Here is a 10,985-nt window from a genome sequence, read left to right on the forward strand (position 1 = left end):
TTAATACAGATCGGATATTTGGGTTTGTTTTGAGATGAGATTCGGATCTGTTCGATTCGGATTCGGTTTTTTGGTTCGGGTTCGATTCGGATTTCGGGTTGCGGATATTATGCCCATGCCTAATTCTGGTGCTGGAGCACTAATCGTCGTGTCTCTGAAGATGATATCGAAGAAGCTTCCAAAGCCCTTATTGATGTATGTCGGTATGTGCCCAATCTAAGAATCTAAGTAATTTAATCGCACTGAGGAAGTACTTCTATTGCGTTGCCAAGATGGTTTATTTCATTTGGCTATGGTTGTAGTTTTTATTTCATTGATCGTTTTTAATAACGAAGTTCGTCTATTGATTCTCTAGAGTTGAATAATTGTCAAGTTACTACGATGCAAAACCCATATATCAATATTTAGTTCATTAACATGAGTTATGAACTAATAAGTTCACAAGGTCCATCCCATGGGACGAGACCCACTAGGCCACTAATATACTCTCACATTATTTACAGGAATTATTAGAAGACAGAAACATGGGACAATAACTTGTGAGTTTGCTACTCTGAACATTAATACACCTTGTAACCACAGACTGCCAAATACACGTGAAGCATTCACGAATTAATTTGAAACAGAGATATGCTAAACGAGTTAGAGCATCTTTATCCCTAAAACCCCATTTGGGTTCTTATTATTTTTCTTTTCCTGATTTAAAAAAAAAAAAAATTAAAATCGAATCAATCGTGGGCGCCGTCCACGTGTCAGTGGGACCCGCGAACAGTGCAAGAGAGCGCTCCTTATTTTGTGAGTTTTGGCAACGTTTCTTGTTGTTTTGTGGGGCCCACACCAACTTTTTTTTGTAAAAACCCTCCCGAAAGACTTGGGAAAAAGATGCTATATTAAAAGCCTTAGAGCATCTTTATCCCTAAGGTTTCTTATTTTTTTTTTTTTCTGATTAAAAAAAAAAAAATTAAAAAGCGCACCAATGGTGGGTCGCTACGTGTCGGTGGGACCCGTGAACAGTACAAAAAACAACACAACACACGTCTCTTATTTTGCACACTTAGCATACGGTTTTTTTCTGAAACGTGGTCCCCCCCTCTTTAGAGACGCTCAAAGTGAGCAATAAAGATGCTCTTAGATGTCAAAAAAATTAGATACGGTACATGTAACACCCCCGAACCGTCCTAGACATATGGTCGACCAACCGGCCAACAATCAAACAAGAACATGACCGATCGACCTTCCAACACCCAGGGTTAGAGATGAATGAGCCAACCGGCCAGCCAACAATCAAACAAGAACATGACTGACCGTCCAACCCAACACCATGGTCCGAAAGTGCTACGTGACGGGTTAGGGACGATCCGGTCAGAGTCACAAAATTTACTACATGACCTCGACCATTCATCCACTAACTCGTCCGCTGCGCCAAGGCACAAGGCTTTGCAACACGTACCTAGAGTAAGCGTTTTCCGTTAGATCGAGGCCTAAGGCTTTTCAACCCCCGTACTACGACCTAACGTTGTGTTAGACCGGACTAGTCAAATATCAGAGTACTCATGAAGCGCATATAAAAAATTACTTTTGTTGATTCAAGAAATATTCATACATTGAATAATTCAAGACTGGGCGGCCTAATCCAAATCGAGTCAACTTAACACAATTAACAATACCGTTTACAAAGGCATGAAATCCAAAAATCCACCGGCGGTCCTAACGTCCAGCACCAAGCTATCCGATCATCCTTACCTAAAGCGACCTGCAAAAAAACAACGGAGTTGGATGAGTAATCTAGTATTACTCAGTGAGCTGGCGCCTCTACCCCCAACCTAGACTCTAACCCAGAACCCAAAATAACAATCAATCTAGCCCTAGCATGCAATAAAAGCTAAGGCTAAACAAACCGTTACTAAGTTAGATTTGGCCTCATGTCATGATCTAGCTTCAAGTAGCGGGAACCTGCATTAAAACAAGTCAACAACCAATCCCTAGTTAACCATATATACACTTCAGTTCAGTACTCATGTAGTGTTAGACACTTAGATTATACAAGTATCATTAACTGGTTGACCAACAATCATACAAGAACATGATCGGCCACCCAATGATACCGCATAGCTTTAATATCCACCACCCTTCACAAGCAATCGTTCAAACACATACATGCCAACGTCAGGCATACAATAACCAAATACACACCAAGCCTAATCCGGTACCTAAACCAGACTTAGGACATGATATCAGAACCTGCAAACAAATCAATCAACAACCACAACACACAACAATAATAAGATAGTAACTACCAATGACTCGATCTTACTCGTAACACCGTATATTGGTGCTACATTAACTCGAGGGTTCCATAACCCTCTACGACACACTAACACAACACTCTAACCTAGGCCATGGTGACTTCGTGTTCCTCCTCTCTATCGGAAATATCCTATTCTCCCTACCACAAAGGCCAGAAGAAGGAACTTTCAACCGACTGCGGCCCACAGTCCTTCGGGTCATCCGCGCGACAACCCCAGTCCTTCGGATCACTGTCACATTACACCGTCGTGTAAACACACCATAGGACATGACCCCGTTCGTCTGAGTCTTCCCGATCCAGCGAATAAGGGGTTTCCTTGAACCCGCTGGGTACGAGCCGAGGAAACACTAATCACCCCTAAACAAGCCTAGTATGGGCGGGTTACGCACATACTGTCGGCAACACACACAACACAAACTCAATCTAGAACCTAACCTAGAGATAAAGTTCCAGATGCTAACTAGACACTCGACTCCACCAAGAGTAACCAATAGTACCAGTAATCCGGCCTATATGGCCTAAGACCACTAAAACCAACAATTAAATAATAATATCAATACTAAACAACTCAATCAATCCGTTACCCAAATAGTTTGGTCTCCTGCTATGACACTATCTTTAAAGATAACGGAACCTGCACTCAACCATATCAACACACAAGAATAGAAACATGATGCATCCTAGCCCTAGTCCTAGTCAGGTTATTAACTCAGTATTAATTCCATTCATCTCAGCTTAGCCCATGCTAAACTGAGTCCGGTTACATAAATAAAATAACCCTAAGGACTCTACCATTCAATAGCGTGATCATTCTAATCTATATGCGACTTGATCTACCTACCCTAAATTCCAAGTGGAATTTACAGAAAACCAACTCACAGTGTTCTAGGCGAGAAGCAGCTGGTTGATCGGAGCGGACTTAGGACTGAAAACCCAGATGAACATCTTGACTGGACGGACTTAACTGATATCGACTTCGACACACCTCGGCTTCACCATGAAGAAACTGACAGGCCTCAACAGACTGATCTGGACTCGGACAGAACCTCTTTAGCTTCTGGACAGTTCTTCGGACTTCCCGGTGGAGTATCGAGCAGAACTTCGACTGATCTGAACCCGTAGACTTGAACTAACTCCGGACAGCACTTTCGCTTGATCATCAAAGGAACTGACTGGCCTGACGAATTCATTTGGACAGAACCTTCCCTAGACGCGGACTCGAAATCAGTAGAGAACTGACCTCTAAAACTCTCTAAAACTCTCTAAATAGCTCAGAATCACTTGCTTTCTTTTTCTACTTTTCTCTCACGTTTTTTACTTATTTTTGGACAGGTATGGATGTGAAGAAATGAGCTGGGGTCGTGGGGTATTTATAGAAGACAGCAACCAATCAGTTTCAGGTTGGTGGCAGCCCGTGTGTCGCTTTGCGGCTCCGGACGCATGAGCGGCGGCACCTCGTGCTCCACATGGCTGGCTGCATGTCTCAGCCTCATGCAGGACGACACACCTCCTCCCACATGTCAGGATGCATGCCTGGTGCATGCAAGACGCCACACCAGTACACACATGTCGATCAGCATGCTTCGGTTGCATGCGCGGAGACACCTCGTGCTTGGTCGATCCACCTCGTGCTTCTATATGTCAGGCTGCATGTACTGCTTCCATGCACGGCGACACCTCGAGCTTCTGGAGACAGTCAGCTTTTTAGATGCTTGACACCACGTTCTGAACCCATGCAACGAGCCACCTCGAGCTTCTCGGTCCATTCGCCTGATTTTGGTCTTTCCGGCAAATTTCTGATCCGTGATCCATCCTTAATATTTTTCCGCTCCCGTTCTGATGAGCTGAATATTTTTAATAAACTCCAATCTGAACTCTGACCTTGGCGGTAAATATTTCCCGTCCCTCCTTTGGCATGATCGAAAACTTCCATAATACCGAAATTAGGGTTTTCGTCCAATTTCGGTTTTTCCGTCGTGCTTCGATCCCGTCGTGCTTGCTTCCCGTCCTGCTTAATTTCCCGTCCTGCTTCCAATGTCTTCGAAATAATATTCCCACTGATACGAAGTTTCGCGGAAAGCTTCGTCCTGAAGAAACGTCATTATTCTAAAACCGTCGAGCTTCTAAACCGTCGTGCTTCCAAAAATGTGATGCTTCCAAAACGTCGTTCTGATCAGTGTAAGACATCTTCTAACTATGGCCGAGCACACTTATTCGATTCATAGTTCACTCACGATCACTTCTTCGACCACCACGTACTTTAAACTTCTCGATCGATCCTTATCACCCGCCGACTCGACCACCACAATGATACTCGACCATTCTCTTCTTCTTTTTTTTTTTTTTTTTTAACGGTTCTACAGTACAGTTCAGTAGGACATGATCTTTGACGCATATCTCATTACATCTGATACACTTATAAAGTTGCACACTATCACAAAATTCATTAAGTTGGAAATTAACCTGAAAAGAGAATTAAAATCTTGATACAAAAAATGCTCTTTAAAATTAAGAAAAAATAGAAAATAAATTACTACGTGTAAAGAAAACAAACAAAATCATTATTTTAATATGTCCAAAATGTAATTTTATAGTTAAACTAAGTTAGTAATTAAAAAGACAAAATAAAAATTATTAACAGTTAAAGATCATATTATATGCTAAGAAAAATATAATTTCAAATTATGACGATTAAATTATCGGATGTTCTTTTTAAAAAATTTTTAGAAGAATTAATTTTTGGAATAATATGAAAGACCGGAAAAAGAGAATTATGTTGTTTCAGTCATTTAAGTATTTAACATATAGCTTATAATCAAACCGGGGTCGGTTACCGAATTGAACCGGTTATTACAATAAACAAGCAAACCGACTCTACCTCCGAGCTCCTTTATAAGCCACTTAAACTCACAAGTCCCTCCCTCTCATTCTCGCGTCTCATTCTCCGCGTCTCATCTAAAAAAAGGATCTTAGAGTGTCTTTCAGTATTTTTTTTGAAGCTCAGATCATTTTTGGCACTAGGAGAATGTGTTTATATTGATGAAAATTTAATTTTCTTGCAGACAATCTACAAAATTAGTTTTGGACAGATTTATGTGAGTAAACCCATGATGACAGAGTCTGATGGAGAGATGGCCACCTTGTCCCTAAGGCTGCAAGGTTGAGAAACCTCACCTACTCGGCTCTTTGTGTGTCGATGTTAGCAAGAGAGTTTAAGAAAGGGCATGATGGTGTGGAAGTTACGGAGACACAGGATTTTACCAAGTTTTCATTGGAAAGGTCCGTGAACTTTGTTTTTTGCAATATTATATAAGCGGCTTGCTTCTCCTATACGGTTCTGACTCTAGATATGTTTTCTTCCTTCTTTTGATTTTTTTTTAACTGTAGGTTCCCATCATGCTCCGGTCTAGTTACTGTACCTTGCATCATCAGAATTCGGAGAAAGATTTGACAGAGCTTGGAGAATGTCCTTATGATCAGGCGGATACTTCATTATTAATGGCAGTGAAAAGGTTCTGATTGCTCAAGAGAAGATGAGTACGAACCATGTTTATGTGTTCAAGAAGAGACAGCCGAATAAGTACTCGTATGTCGCTGAAGTCCGTTCCATGGCGGAAACCCAAAATAGACCTCCGAGCACAATGTTTGTGCGTATGCTCTCTGGCTCGAAAGGGGTAAGAGAAAGCTCTATTTGAGTTTCTTTAGATTCTAAGATAATGTTAAATGGATGGATGCAGGGTTCATCTGGACAGTATATTCGATGTACTCTTCCATATATCAAGAAAGAAATTCCTATTATCATAGTATTTCGTGCATTGGGGTTTGTTGCCGATAAGGACATATTGGAACGTATATGCTATGAGTTTGGAGATACTCAGATGATGGAGTTGCTCAGGCCTTCCTTGGAAGAAGCTTTTGTGATTCAAAGTCAGCAGGTAAACCATTGATCCTACGTACATTTGGTTAATATTATGTTTATTCTGGCTCTTCTGTTGTTGGGAGAATTAATCCTGATGATTTTCGTATTCCTTCAGGTTGCCCTTGACTATATTGGAAAACGTGGTGCGCCTGTTGGTACACCCAAGGACAAGAGGATAAAGTATTATATATATATCTAAAACCAATTAAGTTGGCATTATGATCTATGATATCAACTATTGAGATATTGATACTGGAGGTTTGCAATATTATCATTGCAGGTATGCAAGAGATATCCTTCAGAAAGAAATGTTTCCTCATGTAGGAGTTGGGGCTTTTGAGACGCCAAAAGCTTACTACTTCGGGTACGTATTCAGCTCACTCGTGTTCTTTGAGTTTCATAGTGCTTTGTGTTTCTCATATTATGCAGTAACCCTCAGGCTTATCATACACCGGCTGCTGCGTTGTGCACTTGGCCGAAATCCAGAAGATGATAGGGATCATTATGGTAACAAAAGGCTGGATCTTGCTGGTCCTTTACTTGGAGGGCTGTTTAGAATGGTTTGTTACCAGTCCCATAATTGCATTTTTGAAAAAAAAATTAAAGAATTTTTAAAATCATTTTAGTTGATCTCTTACTGACTTAAAATCTTCTTTAATGTAGCTTTTCAGAAAGCTAACGAGGGACGTGAGATCTTATGTTCAGAAGGTCTGTTACATATTTACTCTTTCTTAACCCGAGGACTTTAATTCTAGTTTTTTATTCTGTGTTTGGAAGTCTGATTCATGTCGCTATAACAGTGCGTTGACAATGGCAAAGAAGTCAATCTTCAATTTGCCATTAAGGCTAAAACAATTACCTCTGGCTTGAAATATGCTCTTGCTACTGGGAACTGGGCCAGGCAAACGCTGCTGGCACAAGAGCTGGAGTCTCTCAGGTTAGGATACTTCTTTTTTTTTTTTTTGTTTTCAGGCCAAATAATATTTTGATATATGTTTATTAGGTTTACAGTTTTGGTCCATTATGGTTTATTGCTTGATCTACATGGTTCTCAAGTCTTTACTTCTACCAGGTTCTAAATCGGTTAACATATGCCTCCACTTTGTCACATCTGAGGCGTCTCAATTCTCCTATTGGGCGTGAAGGTAAAAGCCTTGTTTTTTTCAGACATTTCTACTTTGTCTCGGCTTATCTGCTAGTGCAGTTGGTGTAGTGTATTTTAGTCAGGGTTCATTTTATTATCCACATCCTTGCAACTTAGGTTCACCTGTAGTTCTGGTTTTTCCACTTGAATGTTAATGAATTTTTATATGCCAGGAAAATTGGCAAACCAGACAAGACACAACACAACTCACAATGGGGTATGATGTGCCCTGCTGAAACACCTGAAGGACAGGTATAGTTGTTGCATTTACATAAATAATAATGTTTTGGGTTTCAGTTTAGTTCCTTTGCTGACTGTGGATTTGCTTTGCCAGGCTTGTGGTCTAGTGAAAAACTTGGCGCTCATGGTCTATGTGACAGTTGGGTCAGCTGCTTATCCCATATTGGTATTTTTGGAAGAATGGGGACTTGAGAATCTTGAGGTCTGTAGCACTACACAGTCAGTTTCTTTGCCACTTTGTTTCATGTGTTTACTCAAGGTCTTAACTTTGATTGTAGGAAATATCCCCAGCAGATATACCCCAAGCCACAAAAATCTTTGTCAATGGAAAGTGGGTTGGAATTCATCGAATTCCTGACATGTTGGTTAGAACGTTGAGACTTTTGAGGAGAAGGGTAAGCATGCAGTTTATTTCACATTTTAGTCAATAAAATGCTACTTTTGTGCAAGTGATGTATTAATTTTCCTCTTGCAGAATGATATTAACACTGAAGTTAGCGTTGTTAGAGATATTCGTCTGAAAGAGCTCCGGATATACACTGACTATGGTCGCTGTAGTCGTCCCTTGTTTATTGTGGATAATCAGAGGCTCTTAATAAAGAAGAAAGATATATATGCTCTGCAACAAAGGGTAAAGTTTATAGTCTTTCGTTCTCAAAGTACGTTTTGTGGTAACTTCAGTGTACCAATACTCGTTTTCATAACCCAGGAAAGTGCAGAAGAGGATGGTTGGCATCATCTACTTGCAAAGGGGTTATAGAATATGTAGACACACAGGAAGAGAGACTACTATGATATGATATCCTATCAATGTGAGTAATTAGAATGTCTGAAAATGTGAATAAATGCACTTTTGGGGGCATTCATTGGCACAGAAAACTCATTCTTAATTTCGTTTCAGGATCTGGTTCAAGCTAGGCTCCGTCCCGACGAGGCATATTCTGACACTTACACACATTGTGAGATTCACCCTTCTTTGATATTGGGCGTGTGTGCTTCAATCATACCGTTTCCCGACCATAATCAGGTTTCGCTCTCTTTAATTTACCTATCTATGAGAAGCAATTTAGTTATGTTAAAAGCTAAATTTATGCTAACTACCAAGTGTACCTTTCCTGCCACTTTTGATGAATTAGTCACCCCGTAATACATACCAATCTGCTATGGGAAAGCAAGCTATGGGAATATATGTCACCAACTACCAATTCCGCATGGTATGTTTTGTGGTCTCTTTCTGCCATCTCTTGTTATAACACTACAATGCTTTAATGATACTAATGTAATTGTTATGTAAACCAGGATACCTTAGCCTATGTTCTATATTACCCTCAAAAGCCTCTGGTCACCACAAGAGCTATGGAGCATCTTCACTTTAGGCAACTTCCAGCAGGAATTGTGCGTTATTTTGCTTTAAGTCTTTCAGAATCCAGCTTTTACTCTTCTCTCAATTCTCTCAGACGTTTTTTCTTCGTCTTGTGTAGAATGCTATTGTTGCCATTTCTTGCTATTCTGGATATAATCAGGAAGATTCTGTCATCATGAATCAGTCTTCAATAGATCGTGGTTTCTTTCGATCCTTGTTCTTCCGGTCTTACAGGTGAATATACCATATACTTGTGGACATTTGCTTTCGATCTTTCCATTTAATTTATACTGCAATCTTTCTCCTGGCAGAGACGAGGAGAAAAAAATGGGGACCCTTATCAAAGAAGACTTTGGGCGCCCAGACAGAGGAAATACACTGGTAAGACACGTGCGGTTCATATTTTCTGTGCTGCTTTTTGTTAGTGGAGTTTATTAACACTTAGAAATTCTCCTGCAGGGTATGCGACATGGTTCTTATGAGAAATTGGATGATGATGGTCTCGCACCTCCTGTAATTAAATGATTTATTCTTCCTTTAATGGTTAAATCTGATATGATTAGATGATTAGTGCTAGAAAGCGTATCATATAATTTTTTAAATATTTTGTGGTATAGGGTACTAGAGTTTCAGGTGAAGATGTAATCATTGGGAAAACCACTGCAATATCCCAAGACGAGGCTCAAGGACAAACATCACGATACACCAAACGTGATCACAGTATAAGCTTGCGTCATAGTGAATCTGGCATGGTGGATCAGGTAACTTCAGAAACGATGAATCTGATAATATTTTATTTAAACGAGGAGCTGGGGTTCTGGAAGTTCTCTAATTTTTTCAACTTGTGAACTTCTTGTAGGTGTTATTGACCACAAATGCAGATGGTTTGAAGTTCGTGAAAGTGAGGGTTAGGTCCGTTCGTATTCCTCAAATTGGAGACAAGTTCAGTAGTAGACATGGTCAGAAGGGAACTGTTGGCATGACATACACACAGGAGGACATGCCTTGGACGATTGAAGGCGTTACTCCTGATATAATCGTGAACCCACATGCTATCCCGTCTCGGATGACAATTGGACAGCTGATTGAGTGTGTCATGGGAAAAGTGGCAGCTCAGATGGGTAAAGAAGGAGACGCCACTCCCTTTACAGATGTCACGGTAACTTGCATTTTATTCCTTGGCTCCTTGTTTAGTTGTGACTTGGGTATAAATCTGACGCATTGTGGTGTGCCTTTAGGTGGACAATATAAGCAAAGCTCTCCATAAATGTGGGTACCAAATGCGTGGATTTGAGAGAATGTACAATGGCCACACAGGCAGATCACTCCCAGCGATGATATTCATTGGACCAACCTATTACCAAAGGTTGAAGCATATGGTTGATGACAAGATCCACTCTCGTGGACGAGGTCCTGTGCAAATCTTAACAAGACAACCGGCTGAAGGACGATCCCGTGACGGTGGACTGCGTTTTGGAGAAATGGAGCGAGATTGCATGATTGCACATGGTGCTGCTAGCTTTTTGAAAGAGAGGCTGTTTGATCAGAGCGATGCGTATAGGGTACATGTGTGTGAAACCTGTGGGCTCATCGCCATTGCAAACCTGAAGAATAATACTTTTGAATGCAGAGGTTGCAAGAACACAACAGATATTGTTCAGGTAAGGTTTCAAATTGTGTTTTTTTTTTCCAATCTCGTTAATGCTCATTTGTGTGATGGCATGTTATCTACTTATCTTTGACAGGTTCACATACCATATGCTTGCAAATTACTCTTTCAAGAGCTTATGTCAATGGCGATTGCGCCACGGATGCTTACTAAAGACCTGAAATCAGCTAAAGGCAGGAAGTGAGGAGCTTCCTTTTTCTCTTTGGCTCTCGTATCTCTGTGACAAAACTACAACTCAAACTTGTGTATCGTTCATTTGGTATTTATTCTGAAACTAGAAACTAGAGAGGTATATTTTACCAAAAAAAACTAGAGAGGTATATATACTGTAGAAATTATTAA

General features: G+C 40.5%; 1 pseudogene; it reads left to right on the plus strand.

The window, feature by feature from the left end:
• The first annotated feature begins 5,504 nt into the window (after positions 1-5,504).
• On the plus strand, positions 5,505-10,924 carry LOC125594703 (annotated as a pseudogene).
• Positions 10,925-10,985: the final 61 nt, after the last annotated feature.

Source organism: Brassica napus (assembly GCF_020379485.1).
Source record: "Brassica napus cultivar Da-Ae chromosome C3 unlocalized genomic scaffold, Da-Ae chrC03_Random_4, whole genome shotgun sequence".
Classification (NCBI taxonomy): Eukaryota; Viridiplantae; Streptophyta; class Magnoliopsida; order Brassicales; family Brassicaceae; genus Brassica; species Brassica napus.